Here is a 17,235-nt window from a genome sequence, read left to right as displayed (position 1 = left end):
TTTGGTGTAACAGAGGTAGACTCATAATATAAAACAAATTCCGAAGAAGCAAGACAGACTCTATTACAAAGACAAGCAAGACATAGACAAGACATAGACAAGCAAGACATAGACAATACATCGACAAGCAACACATAGACTCTTCGAGGTAGACTCTTCACATTCTTTCTGTAAATAATTTCTGAACGTATTAATTACTCACATCTTGACATAGCTATATTCGTTTACCGACCAGAAACACCAGAAAAATGCATTTCTGGTACAATAATCCAGTGCAATATTTAATTATGTACAGTGAACAATATACTTTAAATAAATCGTGAAAAATCTTTCAAACCGTTATCTCCAACTCGTTTTACTTAACAATAAATATCGGAGGATAATTCTACGACGTTCGATTGAACATTTTGTGGCAGATTGTGCTGTGATACGATATTTAGATGTGGAAATTCCAGTATCTTAAGCCTTCGTCGCTGCTGATGCTTTCAAATCGAGCTACACTTGAAATCAATTTTACGGCGATGTATTGGCGTATTCTGCTATCTTTTTCTTGAAAAACTATGGTCACATTGATTTTTTTCATTAATAGAGTAAACCAGTTTATGTAACCGTCGTGACTTGCAAGTAATTGCAAGATATCAGCTTTGACCAGATATTTTCTAATACAACGCCATATTGATTCTCACTACTTTGGGGCTCCGGAGTAAATTTGCCCGGCTTCAACCACTACTTATGAAATGTAAGCCGTTGCACTATCTAGTGTATTATTAGATCTGTGCGTATCATACGCGTATTGCTCTCGTATCATAGGCGTATCGTTCTCCTATCATAGGCGTATCGTTCTCGTATTATACGCGTATCGTTCTTGTATGATACTTGTATGTTTTTCGTATAATACGCGTTTCATACGCGTACCGTATGTTAACAATATGCGAGCGGTACTGTATTTATTTGAACAAAGGCTTATCAGCTTAAGACAATTTTATGTCTGCCTTTGCCGATGCAACTATTATGGTACCATATAGTGACTCTGTTCTCACCAAATTTGCCACAGAATGCTTTAGGTGGGAACAGTGATATGAACTATAAACTATGATGAAACACTGATAACACTGAGGTGAAGAATCGTTTAGTATTTTGTAGCGAGCATTTATTGCATTACAGTAAGAGATTATTTCAAAGTCTGAAAGAGAACTCCGAAGGAACATATTCTATCTTCTGGTGATAGATCATTTAGCACGCTAAGACGAGGGCACACGAATACACTGTTGAATGTAACACCTTAAACATTTAACATAATACGGTTGAAATGTGCGAGATTGACTATTTGTACCTTAACAGTGGCGTAGCTAGCGGTCCCGCTACTCCCGCCCGGCGGGAGTAGAAATTTCCCAAAAAAATAATAAATATTCTATTTGGACATAAGATATACATTATTTCACGAACAATTTGTAATATTATGTTTTATTCGTTCATATTTACGCTTTTATTAGGTGGTTCGTAATCGTAATACAGCAAAATCTCAAGATTTGTTATGTAACCTAGCAACCGCCTTTTCTCGCACATTGCATACTCGCGCGATTCTCCACGTATTCCGCCCATCTTCAGAGGGCGGAACATACAATATAATTCTATATAAGAAGTTTTGAATTCTGGTTGGCTAAGGGACTTGACGCATGCTCAAATCTGCTGTTTTATAGTCGAACTCCCTATTTTAAATTGGCGGAGGTTGTAATTATTCGACCTTTTAATACGAGTACAGCGATTAGTGATTATCAAATTACGTGTCATTGTCGGTATTAATTTTCCATTGTGTTTACTCTCAAATTGCTATTTTGTATTTGTGTATGACACAATGGCTTCAAGTGTGACTGCGATTTGCTCAACTGATGTTGATTTAGTAAATAGCTTATTAGCTAAACCGTTCTCTGCTCGATCGTCGGTCGAACAGAATATTATCGTTCATGAACGGCCTACTCCTGATTTAACTATCCAAAATAAGGAAGACCATTTCAGAGAGATTGGTATGAGGCGAAGGACTGGCTGTGTGGCAGTACAACCTTGCAGAAAGTGTTTTGTTGGCCATGTCTAATGTTTTCCCCAAAACATCGCCATCGTGGACTAAGAATGGCTACAACGATATGCGGAGTATTATGTCTGATGCTAAGAAGCATGAAAAATCTAAATCGCATTTGACTGCATTTAAGACATGGAAAACGTATGGAGCTAGTGAACGAATTGATTGTCTTATGTCCCTCGCTAGAAGAAATGAGATTCAGCGTCACAATGAGGAGGTAAGACAAAATCGAGAAATTTAAAAACTGTTACTGAGGCCGTGCTGTATTTGTCAAAGCAAGAGTTGCCATTTAGAGGTCACAATGAGTCCGAAGGTAGCTTGAACAAAGGTAATTATAGAGAGTTGCTCGAATGTTTTGCTAAGTTTGATTCTGTATTTGAGCGTCGACTGCACAGTAGACTAGCAGAATCTGATATAGTTGGTGACAGAAGATTTACTGGAGTCTCCCCAGAAATTCAAAATGGTCTTATCAGCTGTCTTGATTCAATTATTGAAGATGAAATCAGAAAGGAAATAAATGATTGCACATTTATGAGTATTCAGGTTGATGAAGCATCTGATGTCTCCACCAAAGAGCAGCTAAGTGTTATTGCTCGGTTTGACAAAGAAAGTGAAATTATGGAGAGGCAATTAGGATTTGTGGATGTAAGTATGAACAGAAATGCCACAGCAATATCACAAGTTGTCAAAGATAAACTTGGTGAGTATTCTAATATAAAAGAAAAACTGGTTTTACAAACATATGATGGTGCTTCTGTCATGTCTGGCCATATCAATGGTGTTCAAGCATTGGTTCGACAAGAGTATCCTTTTGCTCATTTTGTTCATTGTGCAGCTCATAGATTGAACCTGGTCCTATGCCAGTCAGCCTCATCAATTTCTCCTGTTAAAATCTTTTTATTAATATAGCTACATTCAGCACATTTACAAGCAATGCCCCAAAAGAAAAGCTTTTCTCACATCTAACAACCTTGAGTTTCCTGCCCTGGTGAAACAAGATGGTATTATCGCTCTAGATTAATCAATGTATTGCACAAAACTATGAAAAACTTTTAGATATTTTTGAGGGGTACTTGAACAACCAGCTGGGTGGGATGATGAGTCATTAAGTAAAATAAGTGGCTTACTGCATTATCTTGATAGCTTTCTCTTTTGTTTTCTAGTGTGTGTTTTTTACAGGATTTTAGAACAGTCCACAATTTTGTATTCCATTCTTCAAAATAGGGAAACACATTTTAACTATGGCATAAGCAAGATTGACAATTTCAAGCAGTTTATTGTGTCACTTCGCACGGATCAAGCTTTCACCGAGTTTTACCAAACTGCACAAGAAAAAGTAGGCCCACCAGCAACCAGAGCAGATAGTAGATACAATTACAAACAGCTTTATTTTGAGATTATTGATTCCATTAAAGGCATGTTAAGTGAACGATTTCAAGATATTAATCAGTTCGAGTTTTTAGACCTTGTAAATCCTAAACTATTTACTACATGGAAGGGCATAGTTCCACAGGAGAAGATCAATCTTCTCAAAGATAAGTATAGTCCTCTTTTTGACATCCAAACTTTGGAGAGTCAACTTTCCTTCATTTACAACGACAAGGACTTTCACAAAGAGTGCAGTAATGAGGTTCTTACATACATCTTCAAATTTAATCTCCAGTCGAGTTTAGGTCAAGTGGTAAATTTGTTAAAATGGTGTGTTGGCAGTGGCAAGTGCTTCAGTAGAGAGGTCGTTTTCTTGCTTAAAAAGGGTAAAAAGCTATTTAAGAAATAGAATGGGTCAAGGTCGGCTTAGCTCTTTGTGTAGAATATCTATTCACAAAGATATCATTGAAAAGAAAGAGGAATCAGAGGTGTTGCATGACGAGGTGGTTGAAAAATTTGTAGAAAAACCCAGGAGGCTGGCCTTTCTTTATAAATGATGAGTATAGTATGTGTTTTGATATTTGTTCGTATAATACATGGTACTTCATTGAGAAAATTAAGCATAACTTTAAAGAATAAAGCCATCCCTGTCTACTTGCCCCAATCTAAACAAGTTTAAACTAACAAGTAGAATGCTAAGAAAAATCTCTCTCTATGCACTTTAGAAGTGTCGTATACTATATTATTTTTGTGCTAATACAAATTTCTTCTGTTTATGCAGGGGCAGTGATGAGTAAATTATGTTTTAGGGACAATTGTCTCCTGCGTAACGTTTCTCTGAGCCACCTTTAGTACCTTTTAACTAGTTGCAGTTTCAACGATTGCCACATAAAGAATGCAGCTAACAAAATGGGTTTTATAAATTATTGTACAACAAATAATTCGCCCTCGAAATCGCAAGAAATGCTGTTTCCAAGGCTCTGGATTTCAAAATTTTCCGGGGGAGCATGCCCCCGGACCCCCCCCCAGTGGGGTCGCGCCTCCGGCGCGAGATGGATTGGCGGGAGTGACTATTTTTCCTAGCTACGCCACTGTACCTTAATAACCCTCAGTGAACCTCAGATTACTCATGCTGTTTTTGTCTGTGTTTATAGCTAGAAATATCACGCAGTGAAGAAGTTAATGACTCGTCCCAGTCCAAAGTTGCTAAAATTCTTCATTAAATGAAGTTGAACAAAGATCCCATGTCTCCGGAGAGGTTATAGACATTTTCTCGAAGGATATATGGTGATGTAGTTAATATTACTTCCTAGTGAGTAGTGACGTAGAACTGTGACAAATCGAATGCAGTTTTACCAACGTAAAATGGGCTAATTTAAAAGGTTCCTAGGTTACATTATATTCAGACGCATTAACTCATAATCAACTTTATGTTTTACAGGAGAATAGTACTGTGTATTCATATGCCAACATCTGGCTTTACTTTTATTTCTTTTCAAATAATAAGGTATGGCTTTCCGCTTCGCATATTCCTGGGATAACAATACCCTTGCTGATAAAGGGCCTGTAGCTCCAGTGAGTGGGCCCTTGACTCTGCTATCCTGTCACAGGCAATACAGTGTGCTCAGTTTACACATGATATTGATCTATTTGCCTCAAGGTTCAACTATAAATTCAAGTATTCATTTTATGCATTTCCACCTTTTAGTATCTTTCTAAAAGTTTAAAAAGATTCAAAAAGACAAGGCAACAGGACTGCTAGTGATTCCAAACTGGCCGACTCAGTCTTGGTGGCCCAAATTGATGAGAATGTTACTCCAGGAGCCAATTTAGCTGCCAGTGGCAAAGTGTTTGTCGACTCAACCCAGCCAACCAAGCTTGGTTCATCCACTATATCCAAAGCTGGTTCTACTGCTATGTCAAATCTCGGGGGATTCTCCATCACCGTGTACTTTCAGGCCGGGCTGCCAAATTGGTCCTGCACTCTTGGAGAGAAAGTACACAAAAACAATACGACCCGTATATCAAACGATGGCACCTATACTCTGGTGAAAAGCAAGTTGATACAATTTCGGCAACTGTAGAAAATGGAATGAATTTTTTGTCAGAATTGTTGCAGACTGGTATTGTTATAGTGTCCTTATTACGGTAAGAAGTGCGCTGCTGTCTTATATCGTCCTCCCTGAACTAAACTATACATATTACATATTTTAAAATGTAATCACTTAATCAACTTTCTTTTTTAAAAGGGTTCTTCGGAACCAAATTTGGAATCCTTTTTTTGAGGAAAGTCGCGATTGGAAGTTGCAAGGAAATTGAGAATTGAACTAAAAAATATCAGTAGTAATGGATAATGTGTGCTTTTTTCAATAAATTTACGAATAATCCGTAAGTGTTCCTATTCTCTTTCTATTTTTAGGAACGTCAAAAAGAGCGGAAACAGCAAACCAGATGAAACGGTTAATACCGCCATATGAAACCGCTAACTTGCGGGCTCATACTGAGGTAACCGTTATGACAGTGATATTAGTAAATCCGTGATTTGGGTATCCCCGTACTTAAATCACTAGGGGTTTTGTGATTTAAGTATGGGGATATTACTCAGTTTTACTCAATGTTGTATGACGTGTAAAAAAGCCTATTGTTGTTCCCTCTAGGTCAATGGCAATCCACTGTAGGGAAACCTCTGGAACAATCGTAGTAACGGAACAAGCATAGGGAAACCTTTATCACTTGTGATTTGTGAACTTTGGGTGGTCGGGTAAGGATACTTAAAACACGGGAGCTATATTTGCTGGGACGCTTAAAACCCTAATGATTTAAGTACTGGGATACGCAAAACATGAGGATACATCATATCACTTTGACACAGTGATTGAGACATTTAACTAAAATACATCTGGAACAATAACTTCTATAGTTTTGTCCCATGACTGGCTGAAGCAAAAAATACATCTAAATTTTGTCAAGCCCCTGAAGTAATGTGTGTTTTTTTCGGCGGCCGATGTTTGCTTTGCTTCTTGGCTGTGGAAAAACGTTGAAAAATATTGATTTATTGTCGTTTTTTACACATTTGTGCTTTGAAATTGCAGCTAGCATGCCACAGCAAAATATTTTTGAGGAGAAACGTATTCATCAACAATTGAGGACGATCGATCGACAAACTAATACAACTCTACAAAACGGAACTGAATGTGAAATCATGACACACAATTTTTCCTTGTTGCTGCCTGATGCGTGGCAAAACACTATTCTTGACATGACTCGACCCATTCCCCCAACGACCTATATACTGTTGAAATCTCGATTTGTGTCTGTGTGTTAACAATTCCGTGGGGATTTTTACGGAATGAGGGGAGCGCACAATCACAATAAAGTAGAACCTTTATTTGATTTTAAACGTCTGGAATCTGAATAGATATGAGGCATAAACAACGTCATACTAAATGTAGGCAACTGTCATCGCAGTTACGAAAACATGCCTTTACATAAAGTAATAATACGTAAAAAACAAACAAGAATTCCAAATAATAATTACATCACTAAAAATAGGATAATTTTTCTCCATGAATCCATACTTACCTTTTAAAAAAAGACAATAAAAATCCCAAAAAATATGCGTGAACTTTTTAACTTGTTTGTAAAATTTTTCTGTCTCCATACTTGATGCCTCACATTGGTGCATACGCCATTATTTTAAAAAAGACTCTCAACTGCAATTGGCTAAAAAATTAAATTACGATCTAAAATTACGATGTATTCTATTTACCGAACCAAAGATTCGAGCTCGGAATCGAAATTCAAATCGTAAATGAACTCTGTATCCAATTTGGAATCGAACTTAGAATTGATTTTGCCTTAGATATGTCAGATAATCTCGGATTGTTTTGCATATCCCTACTCGAACCTTCTACACTTGAGATAACAACTTCAGAATACAGTCTCTTTGCCATTGTTTGAATAGCAAACGTAAAACGTTACAAGATAGAACTTATAGAAGCTATGTACTGCATGTGTACGTCATGGACGCTTATCTGAAACAAAATGTAATATGACGTAAACATGCATGCATAATGTCATTTACATCTCACAATCTCACATTCTAAAGCCTGTTTTCCACAAGCCACGCATCGTAACGTATCGTAGCAAAACGTAACATGGCGCATGCATTTTTGCGCCTATTGACCATCAATTCATAAGCACGCATGCCCCCTGTTACGTTTTGTCACGATACGTTACAATACGTGGCTAGTGGAAAACAGGCTTTAGAATGAAGTTGGGGGGCTCAATGAAAGTGTGAGTATTGCTAAAGATTGACTCATATCTTGCAGTAATTATTTACCAATAGCTAAGATATAAATAATCAATTCTAAGACAGCTAGAATACTGCAGTGGTACATTGCATTTCTTGGTTTTAAAATAAATGAAAAGTTAAAATAAAAAAGAGTTGAAAACTTGTGAACCAAAAGAGGAGTGGATTGCTTGACGGAAGCAACGCAAAAAGATGTTTGTTTCACAAGGTAAAATTTTTTTATTTTTTAGCGCTATGGAGTTTAGACAAATTTTTAATATTGCAAACACGTTGCAAATTCGTGAAAAAAGAATTTTGCAATTTGTTAAATAGCCAGATCTTTGACTCGGAGCTCCAATTTCGTATCCTTATTAGGTATCCTCCAAAATTATGATGAAAAGAAAAAAATAGTTCAAGAAATCGATTGTAACAATATTTACTATTGTATTTGCGTATAACAAAAACAAAAAAGTCAAAAAATCATAGTTGGCCACTGTGTCGTAACATCAGGGAATGGATTTTGCCCTCCAAAAATGTGTGCCGTATTTTGGACTATAGATTATATTCACTGATTATATTACGATGCCACCTCTAGTATTATTTATAATCTCTATGATCAACAACAACACTGGTCAAACTCATACACAGTTGTAAGTTTGAAGATTCTGAACAAATACTAAAGCAATAAACTTTCTTTTTGTCTCTGTCATTAGTAAAATACTAAAGCAATTTATTTCTCCAGTAATTTATTATAATAATCAAAGGTTATATGAACATTGTAAGTTTACATATTCAATTTTCAGTAGTGTTTAGCTTTAATATAAACAAATTTTACTGAGTTATAAAGTTCTGATTATTTAGAGAGTAATTCAGTGCTTATAAATAGTTTTGTGCAAAGGGTGAAATTTCAGCAATGGCTCCAAATCGTCGTTCATTCATTGAAGGAAGATATGTCCATGAAGAACTGCTTCTCATTTTAAAACACTCTACTGATTTAAGATATCCACCTTTGTCATCCCAACCTCCCATGACAACAATTGTATCTCCAGTTATAACCATTGAGTTCTATAATAACTGGAGGGGAAACGTCAACAAAATTGCTATAAATTATTAGCGCGCGGCCGCGTGGTCAAAAACATGGCGGATTTTGGTGGTCAAAGTCAGCGGAGAGACGCGGGCTCATAAAATAAAATTTTTGTCGCCCACCCTGATTTGACCACCACGATTGCGAGTATAGAAAATATCAAAACTATTTTCCTAACGTAAACACTTTTTTAAAATTTTATTTATTAAACAATCTGCAAGCTTCCGTAGTTTGCGGATGCTGAAATAGCGACAGAATAGGAAACATTTCATGACTCCGGTAAGTAGCACAATAGTAGTTTTACTATTTTGTTTTTAACACGATATTTGAAGAGTGTTTCTACTACTAAGTTTTAATTTAAAGTTATTTTGGTCCAGTCTTGTTTGTCCTTCACTCTACCGCTCGCCAGACGAGGCAAAGCAGCCAATTTTTATCGAGTTTTGCATCCATCTTGTATCATGATCAAGCTAAACTCTCGTGATTTGAATCGAGTTTACCTCCCAAAAATGGGGCAGAATTTGTTCATATTTTTTTTAAAGATGAAGGGAAAATTTACAACACAGTATTGTTGAGATCGAATGCAGTGCCATGCAAAGTGAATGAGAACTATGGTATATGACGTATAATAAAAATAACTATTAAATTGCTTGCCTGCTCAATTTGACTGACTGTATAGTGTAGACAATTATAATGGGTTTGGAAAGTTGGATTTATGCAAACAGTTTTAAAGTACTACTTAGCATTTCTGTAAATGAAGTATTTATTGTTATAGTAAACAGGTTACTACTTCAAAACCAAGATAAAAGTACTGTGTTGAACAATGTGCTGAGATTTGTTTCTACCTTGAAATTTTTGTTCTACAGTAGCTTATGATAATATCATTATTATGCATGAAAAAATAAACATATTGTCTCATCTCAACAAATCCATACTTGGTACGATTCCAGGTGATCCCCAATATGCGTTTCTCTACCGTCGATTTTCTTTATTTTGATGTGTGTGTATACTGTGTTTTTCACGCAATGCTGAAGCATTATTTTCACATGATATGCTGTCGGTATCGTAATTGTTTTTTCTCACTTGTTATCGTTCATATAAGAAATCAGGAGGGAGTGAATATTGAAAAAAAATTTTAAAGTGGAAGTTTTGACCACCAAAATCCGCCATTACCACCATGTTTTTGACCGCGGGGTCCAGGCCCCTTCTCCCCTCCAGGTCTTATAGAACTCAATGGTTACGATACGTGGCTAGTGGAAAACAGGCTCTAGAATGATGTTGGGGGGCGCAATGAAAGAGTGAGCACTGCAAAAGATCGACTCATATTTTGCAGTAATTAGTTACCAATAGCTAAGATATAAATAATCAATTCTAAGACAGCCAGAATACTGCAATGCTGCATTGCATTTCTTCGTTTTAAAATAAATGAAAAGTTAAAATAAAAAGGAGTTGAAGATATGTAAACCAAAAAAGAAGTGGATTGCTTGACGGAAGCAACGCAAAAAGATGTTGTTCGTTTCACAAGGTAAATTTTTTTTACTTTTTAGCGCTATGGAATTTAGACAAGCGAATTTTTAATATTACAAACACGTTGCAAATTCGTGAAAAAAGAATTTGGCAATTTGTTTTAAATAGCCAGATCTTTGACTCGGAGCTCCAATTTCGTATCCTAATTAGGTATCCTCCAAAATTACGATGAAAAGAAAAAAATAGTTCAAGGAATCGATTGTGACAATATTTACTATTGTATTTGCGTATAACAAAAACAAAAAAGTCAAAAAATCATAGTTGGCCACTGTATTGTAACATGAGGGAATCAATTTTGCCCTCCAAAAATGTGTGCCGTATTTTGGAGTATAGATTATATTCACTGATTATATTACGATGCCACCTCTAGTATTATTTATAATCTCTATGATCGACAACACCACTGGTCAAACTCATACACAGTTGTAAGTTTGAAGATTCTGAACAAATACTAAAGCAATAAATTTTCTTTTTGTCTCTGTCATTAGTAAAATACTAAAACCATTTATTTCTCCAGTAATTTATTATAATAATCAAAGGTTATATGAACATTGTAAGTTTACATATTCAATTTTAAGTAGTGTTTAGCTTCAATATAAACAAATTTTACTGAGTTTTAATGTTCTGATTATTTAGAGAATAATTCAGTGCTTACAAATACTTTGGTCCAGAAGGTAAAATTTCAGCAATGGCTCCACGTCGTGGTTCATTCATTGAAGGAAGATATGTCCATGAAGAACTGCTTCCCATTTTAAAACACTCCACTGATTTAAGATCTTCACCTTTATCATTCTCACCTCCCATGACAACAATTGTATCACCAGTTATAACTGCACAACACTTATATCTCTTTTCCAACATGGATGGTAAGACTGTAATCTTTCCTGTTTTGCTGTTATACATGATAACACTGTTCAAATTTTCTTTTCCATCACGACCTCCAAGAAGAACAACTTGATCTCTCCAATGAACTGTTGCCATTCCATACAATGCATTAGGTAATGGAGGCATTTCCTTACATGTAAGAGTCCTTGGATTAAATTCCAAAACACTGGACAAAACTTTTCCATCTTTTCCATATCCTCCAAAAATAAGAACTTTATCATCAACAACAACAGCTCCATGGGCATCCCGTGGTTCAGGCATATGACACAACTCTTTCAAAACATAAGATGTTGTACTTGTAATATGTATTTCACTAACTTCATCCAATGTTGTATTTTTATCATAATCATATCCTCCAATGTGAAAGATTTGTTTTTTACAAACAACAGTTTGGTGCTGGCAACATTTATAAGGAAACTTTGTGGGAAATGTCTTCCATGTCAAAGGTAACTTTTTTATATTCATTGTCTCTATTGACTTGCAATCAAATCCTCCAACAACAAATAAATTATCATTATAAATAAATGATGAAGCATAACTGTGTTCATTTTCCATTGATGCAATGTTAAACCATTTCTTCTCATTGCAGGAAAATATTTCAACCATTTTTGAGAAATCATATGGATAACCTCCAGCAACCAAAATATCAAATTTTACTGAGTTCATCAACATTTCAACTGATGATGTCGATGTTTGAACATGTTGTTCATTTATATTCATCTTTTCAAACATTTGAAACATCATGGCTTTCATTTCTTTCATTTCTTTGGTCACTGTAGAAAGGTTTTGTTGAACATCTTTTATTTCCTGGGTCACGGTAAAAGGATTTTGTTCAACATCTTTTATTTCTTGTCTTGATTCCATCATTTCTTTCTTTAATTCCATTATTTCCTTCGTAGACCGACCAGATACATCATTAATTTTTTTATTTATTTCAATTCTATCTTGATCCATTTTTTCATTTATTTTAACCATCTGCATTTTCACTGGATCAAAACTTTTTTGAAACATTTCTCTAATCTCTTCAATATAGTGAGAAGGAATCTTTCTGTATTCACATAACTCAGTTTCATGTTTAATCTTGTCTCGTTTGTTTATCTCCTTGTCACAACGTTCATTAGAACACAACACTGGAGCAAAGCCACAACTTTCAACATGTCTTTCAAGATCTTCGACGTTTATAAATTCCGGACAACCACGACTAACGAAGTGGCAGTTGATGTTTAACTTAGAAATCAAGTTATTTATAACACGCGCTGGAAGAAGTGTAGCTACAGTTAAATCATCTTGACATTGAGGACATCTTTGTGCATTAACTCGTAGATGTTCTTCAATACATTCACGACAAAAGATGTGTTCGTTATGCTGACACATTCTTGCGTCTTTAACGACGTTGAGACAAATTGCACAGCGAAAATTTTCATCAACAGCATTCTTAAATCTCGATTCATCATAACCACATTCATAATCATTAGGACGATAAGCCATTTCATTCGTTTTCCCGTATAATTCAGTGTTAAGATGAATTTAAGAAGTGACGAAATTATTTGTTTATCGCAACAAGTTGAAGATAGAAAATACGTTGAAATTCTCCGTCGACGTTTGATAAACACGGAAGTTAAAAGCGAAGAATAACAACGCCTTGTTTTAATTTTAACATATTTATGTAAAGCAAAGGAAAACGAAAGATAAAAGAAAATAGTGCAATGAAGCAGATCTACAAAAGACATAAACAATATTTTAAAACATACGTACATTGCGCACACGTGCTTTGCTTTTCATACGCTGTCGGTTGAATAATTTTCTACTTGCTATCCATGCCTTCACCACACACCTCAATCAGGGGCGGATCCAGGCTGGTGCAACTGATGCGAGTGCATCAGTCATAAAATTGAATAGTTAATCTTTCACAACATATTATAACTTACAATCAATACGAGCAAAATGCAAGAAATATATCAGATTGGAACGTTTATAGTTTCTAAATGCTTTAAATACCTTAACACTGACAATATATTGACAACAAATGTACATTGATGATTGAGAAATATTGTTAAAACCTTCGTCGATTGTTTACATGTGAGTATCATTTTGATTACAGCCGCATTATTAAAAAATGCGTCGCTAAATATGGCGTTTTTATGTGTCGAAATTTTTAGCGAAAAATTTGTTTCATCATCCAGCTACACTGAGCTGAATTTGTATTACTACGTCACGGTGGCTAGATAGTGAATCACTACGTCACGGTGGGGAAAAAGTGCACCAGTTGGTGCAACAGTCCCGAGTCTCTTTGGCCGAGTGAACCACCTAAACGTCACGAATTTCATTGTTTTTTAGCCTACGTCACGGTGGGAAATCGCTGCTGACTGTTGCACTTAAGCCCACGAACACCAAAATTTCATTCTGACTGGTGCACTTGAGCCAGCGTTATAAATCTTCAAACCTTCAAAATTATAATTACATGACTATCGCATTTGGCTTATTTATATCTTGAAGTCATCATGGCTGAAAGTAGGCAATATACGATTTTGGCTCATTGATTCAAGACAGTTAAACCAGCGAGATTTCTTCTGTAAGAAAGGATTATGAAGCAAAAGTCTCTGCTGCCATTCCGACTAAAACAGACCTGTTTCGAAAAGGAAAGCTGGCGAGAGATCTTAACGCAGAGTTGATTATCCCTAACCATATGGGAGATAATTGGCGGGCTTTAAAGTAAGTAGCTTGAAGTGCTTACTGCTTACTATGCTTGACATTGTAATGCATAGCTATAGGTCTATACTTGTACTTATGTAATGCTCATGGCTTACTCTCTTTAATGTTAGGAATATGATGGGAAGGGGCACATGGGGTGTTTATTCCCTGTTGAATTTATTTAAATTTCAAAGCATCCTGACCTGCATTAACCTATTAAATCGAAATTTACTGTATTCTATTTTACAATGTCAATTTTCAAACTCCATGTCCAATATTGTTGGCTCAATGAAATTTAGCCAGTAGTATAATGCAATGCTTTGGATTTATGCCATAACTAGTGTGCACATAATTATGCATGTTGTTGTGCCAAGTTTAGAAAGTGTCATATAACATAAGATCACAAAACATTTTAGTCACAACTATATGTTTGAATTTGGGTATTCCTGCATATTTATATTTGGGTATTCCTGCATATTTATATTCTTCGGAATAAAGTCACTGGTAGAAGTCTCTACGTACTTCCTGGAGAAATCACCACTGTAATTCTGAACACATGGATATTGTGATTTCAAAGTTACTTAATATACATAAAAATTTAAGAGCTAATAATTTAATATTACATTACTTCAGGATATTTCATAGATATTTAAATATTCCATGTAATATGTTGTAATATGTGCTCAATGTGACAGACAGAGAGGGCACATTTTTCATACATTTTGCTTGTATATAAATACTAACTTTCTGAGCTATGCAATGTGTTGAATGTAAGAGCTATGCTGGACCAACCATGTTATTCATTAGAGTTTTTCATTTTCAAATTGCATGCCTAATATTGTCAATTCCCTGAAATTTAGCAAAGCAAACTGTAATTACATATTATTTCAGCCACAACAATTCCTTATTATTTCTTCCACACCTAGCTTGATAATGACTTTCATATGAAGTTGAAATATTGCTTTGAATCTTCTCTGTTGCTGTTATAACTGGAATCTTGAGTTTACAAGATGATGTTTTTTTGAGTGTATGCTCTCATTTACAATCATGCACAGTGTGACAAATTTCTAAATTTACCATAAAACATTATGATCACAAAAGGGTGGGTACATAGCAAAGCATTTCATTTACATAGATTTGATGTTACTGTATTGTCTTTACATGATTATTATTATCTCAAAATTACCCACTATACATAAAGATACTAGAGCAACAGTTCTATATTGTAATTCTTTAACATATTTCATTGTATATTACATCACCATATTTTATTTTTGCATATGTGCATATGTGTATCCTGATCCTTATGTATAGAAGTCCTCACCATTGCTATTTGATTAAAGCTAGGAGGGCACATAGTATTAGCTATTAGGTACGTACTTATACTCCCCTTGAAAGCTGGTGTCATGAATTTGGTTGGGAAAGTATAGCACTGACATTACCATGCTTAGATTCAATTATCTAAAAAAATATTTATGGATTGTTAAAGGCAACCCAAAAAGTTACACTTTAAGGCTTGATGAATGTTCCCCTAAAAGGCTTTTCTTTATCAACATAGAGTCAATAGTGATTTTATTCAATAGACTTTCTAATTTTTATTGCTTGTGTAGAACTAGAGGTGACGGTAACTGCATGAACATTTCTTTGCTATGTCTACGTATCTTTTTCTGCTGTTGTTGGACCAGTGGTATGAAGTGTGATTAATGGTCAAAAACTTGTGCTTCATTTGTGAGATATAAAAGGCTTCTTTGCGTTTCACGACAAAAAATATGCCAAGCTTCTACCTTTTCAAAATCACTCGTGGATTGGAATGATACCTTCCTGATTGTAAGTTTTGGCGAAGGTATGAAACTTGATAAATCTGATAGTAGTAATGAAAATGTTTAAAGGTTAGTGGAATTTTAGATTTTATATCATTGAAATTTGCGAAAAGTTTACAAACTAAGTAAAGCCAAGTTTTTTTTAAATTCTGTTGTCAAAACGCAGGAAATCGCATTTCCGACGGTCTAAAATATAAAATTTTCCGGGGGGCATCCTCCCAGACCTCCCTACAGAGCTAGCGCCTTTGGCGCTCCCAGTGGTGCATCAGTCACGAAAATTGCTGGATCCGCCCCTGACGTCAATAAACTTTTGATCCATTTTTCCATTTATTTCATTCATCTGCATTTTCACTTTGTCAACATGAACAAAACTTAGTTGAAACATTTCTCAAATCTCTTCAAAGTCGTGAGCAGCAATCTTTCTGTACTCACATAACCCAGTTTCATGTTTAATTTTGTCTTGTTTGTTTATATCCTTACCACAACGTACATTTGAGCACAACACTGGAGCAAAGCCTCAATTTTCAACATGTCTTTCAAGATCTTCGACGTTGATAAATTCAAGACAACCACGATTTGCGTGGTTTCAACTGATCTTGAACTTAAAAATCAAGTTATTTATAAGACTTGCTGGAAGAAGTGTATTTATCTACAATCAAATTATCTTGATATTGAGGACATCTTTGTGCATTAACTCGTAGATGTTCTTCGATACAGTAACGACAAAAAATGTGTTCGTTATGTTCACACATTATGGCATCCTTAACGACGTTCAGGCAAATTGAACAGTAAAAAGTTTCAACAACAGTATTCTTAAATCTTGACTCTTCCTATCCACTTTCATAATCTTTAGGACGACAAGCCATTTCATATATCTTTACATATAATTCAGGATCAAAATTAATCAAAGATTTGACAAAATTATTCGTTCATCACTGCAAGTTGAAGACAGAGAATATGTTTAAATTTGCAGTCGACATTTGATAAACACGGAAGAGGCAAAGATTAACAACCCTTAGTTTTGTATTCATTTATATGTGAAGCAAAATAAAGACAAAAAAGATAAAATTATAAATATTCTAACAGGGGGGGGGGAGACAAACATGATGAATTTAATAATTATCATGTTGAACGTCACCGATTATAATTTCAATCTACTAAATTCTTAGACTTTGCCATTCCTAAGCAATTTTGTGTGGATTATTTCATATTTTGCTCATGTTATTCGCTTGAAATCTGGTATGTCATTGCATTGCTTTTCATCTATGTTATGCTAAAACCTACTTTTATATTTCTGTTGCGATTAGGGATGAAAAACCTAAATAAATGATCAAAACATTCACACAGAAATTCGCAAGAAATTGCATATGAAACAGTCTATATTGGCTATATTGGATGAAGAATCCTTCTCCCTTTATTGCTCTTGGAAATTCCAGCAAATCGTTCTGTTTTTATGTTTTTATTTAACGTAGAAGTTTGATGTATCAAATTGTGC

The 17,235-nt window shown here is 35.1% G+C and overlaps 2 long non-coding RNA genes across 2 annotated transcripts; both read left to right on the top strand.

Moving 5' to 3' along the window:
* The first annotated feature begins 5,122 nt into the window (after window positions 1–5,122).
* Window positions 5,123–6,408, top strand: LOC124437476. The gene is made up of 3 exons (XR_006945716.1): window positions 5,123–5,593; window positions 5,865–5,950; window positions 6,103–6,408. It is a non-coding gene; the product is annotated as an uncharacterized LOC124437476 (long non-coding RNA).
* A 6,917-nt stretch (window positions 6,409–13,325) lies between these two features.
* Window positions 13,326–15,887, top strand: LOC124437469. The gene is made up of 2 exons (XR_006945707.1): window positions 13,326–13,941; window positions 15,531–15,887. It is a non-coding gene; the product is annotated as an uncharacterized LOC124437469 (long non-coding RNA).
* Window positions 15,888–17,235: the final 1,348 nt, after the last annotated feature.

The sequence above is a fragment of the Xenia sp. Carnegie-2017 genome, unplaced genomic scaffold (genome assembly GCF_021976095.1).
Source record: "Xenia sp. Carnegie-2017 unplaced genomic scaffold, XeniaSp_v1 HiC_scaffold_16, whole genome shotgun sequence".
NCBI classification, from domain to species: Eukaryota; Metazoa; Cnidaria; class Anthozoa; order Malacalcyonacea; family Xeniidae; genus Xenia; species Xenia sp. Carnegie-2017.
The sequence above is the reverse complement of the archived record's forward strand: the minus strand, read 5'-3'. Positions and strand labels throughout refer to the sequence as shown.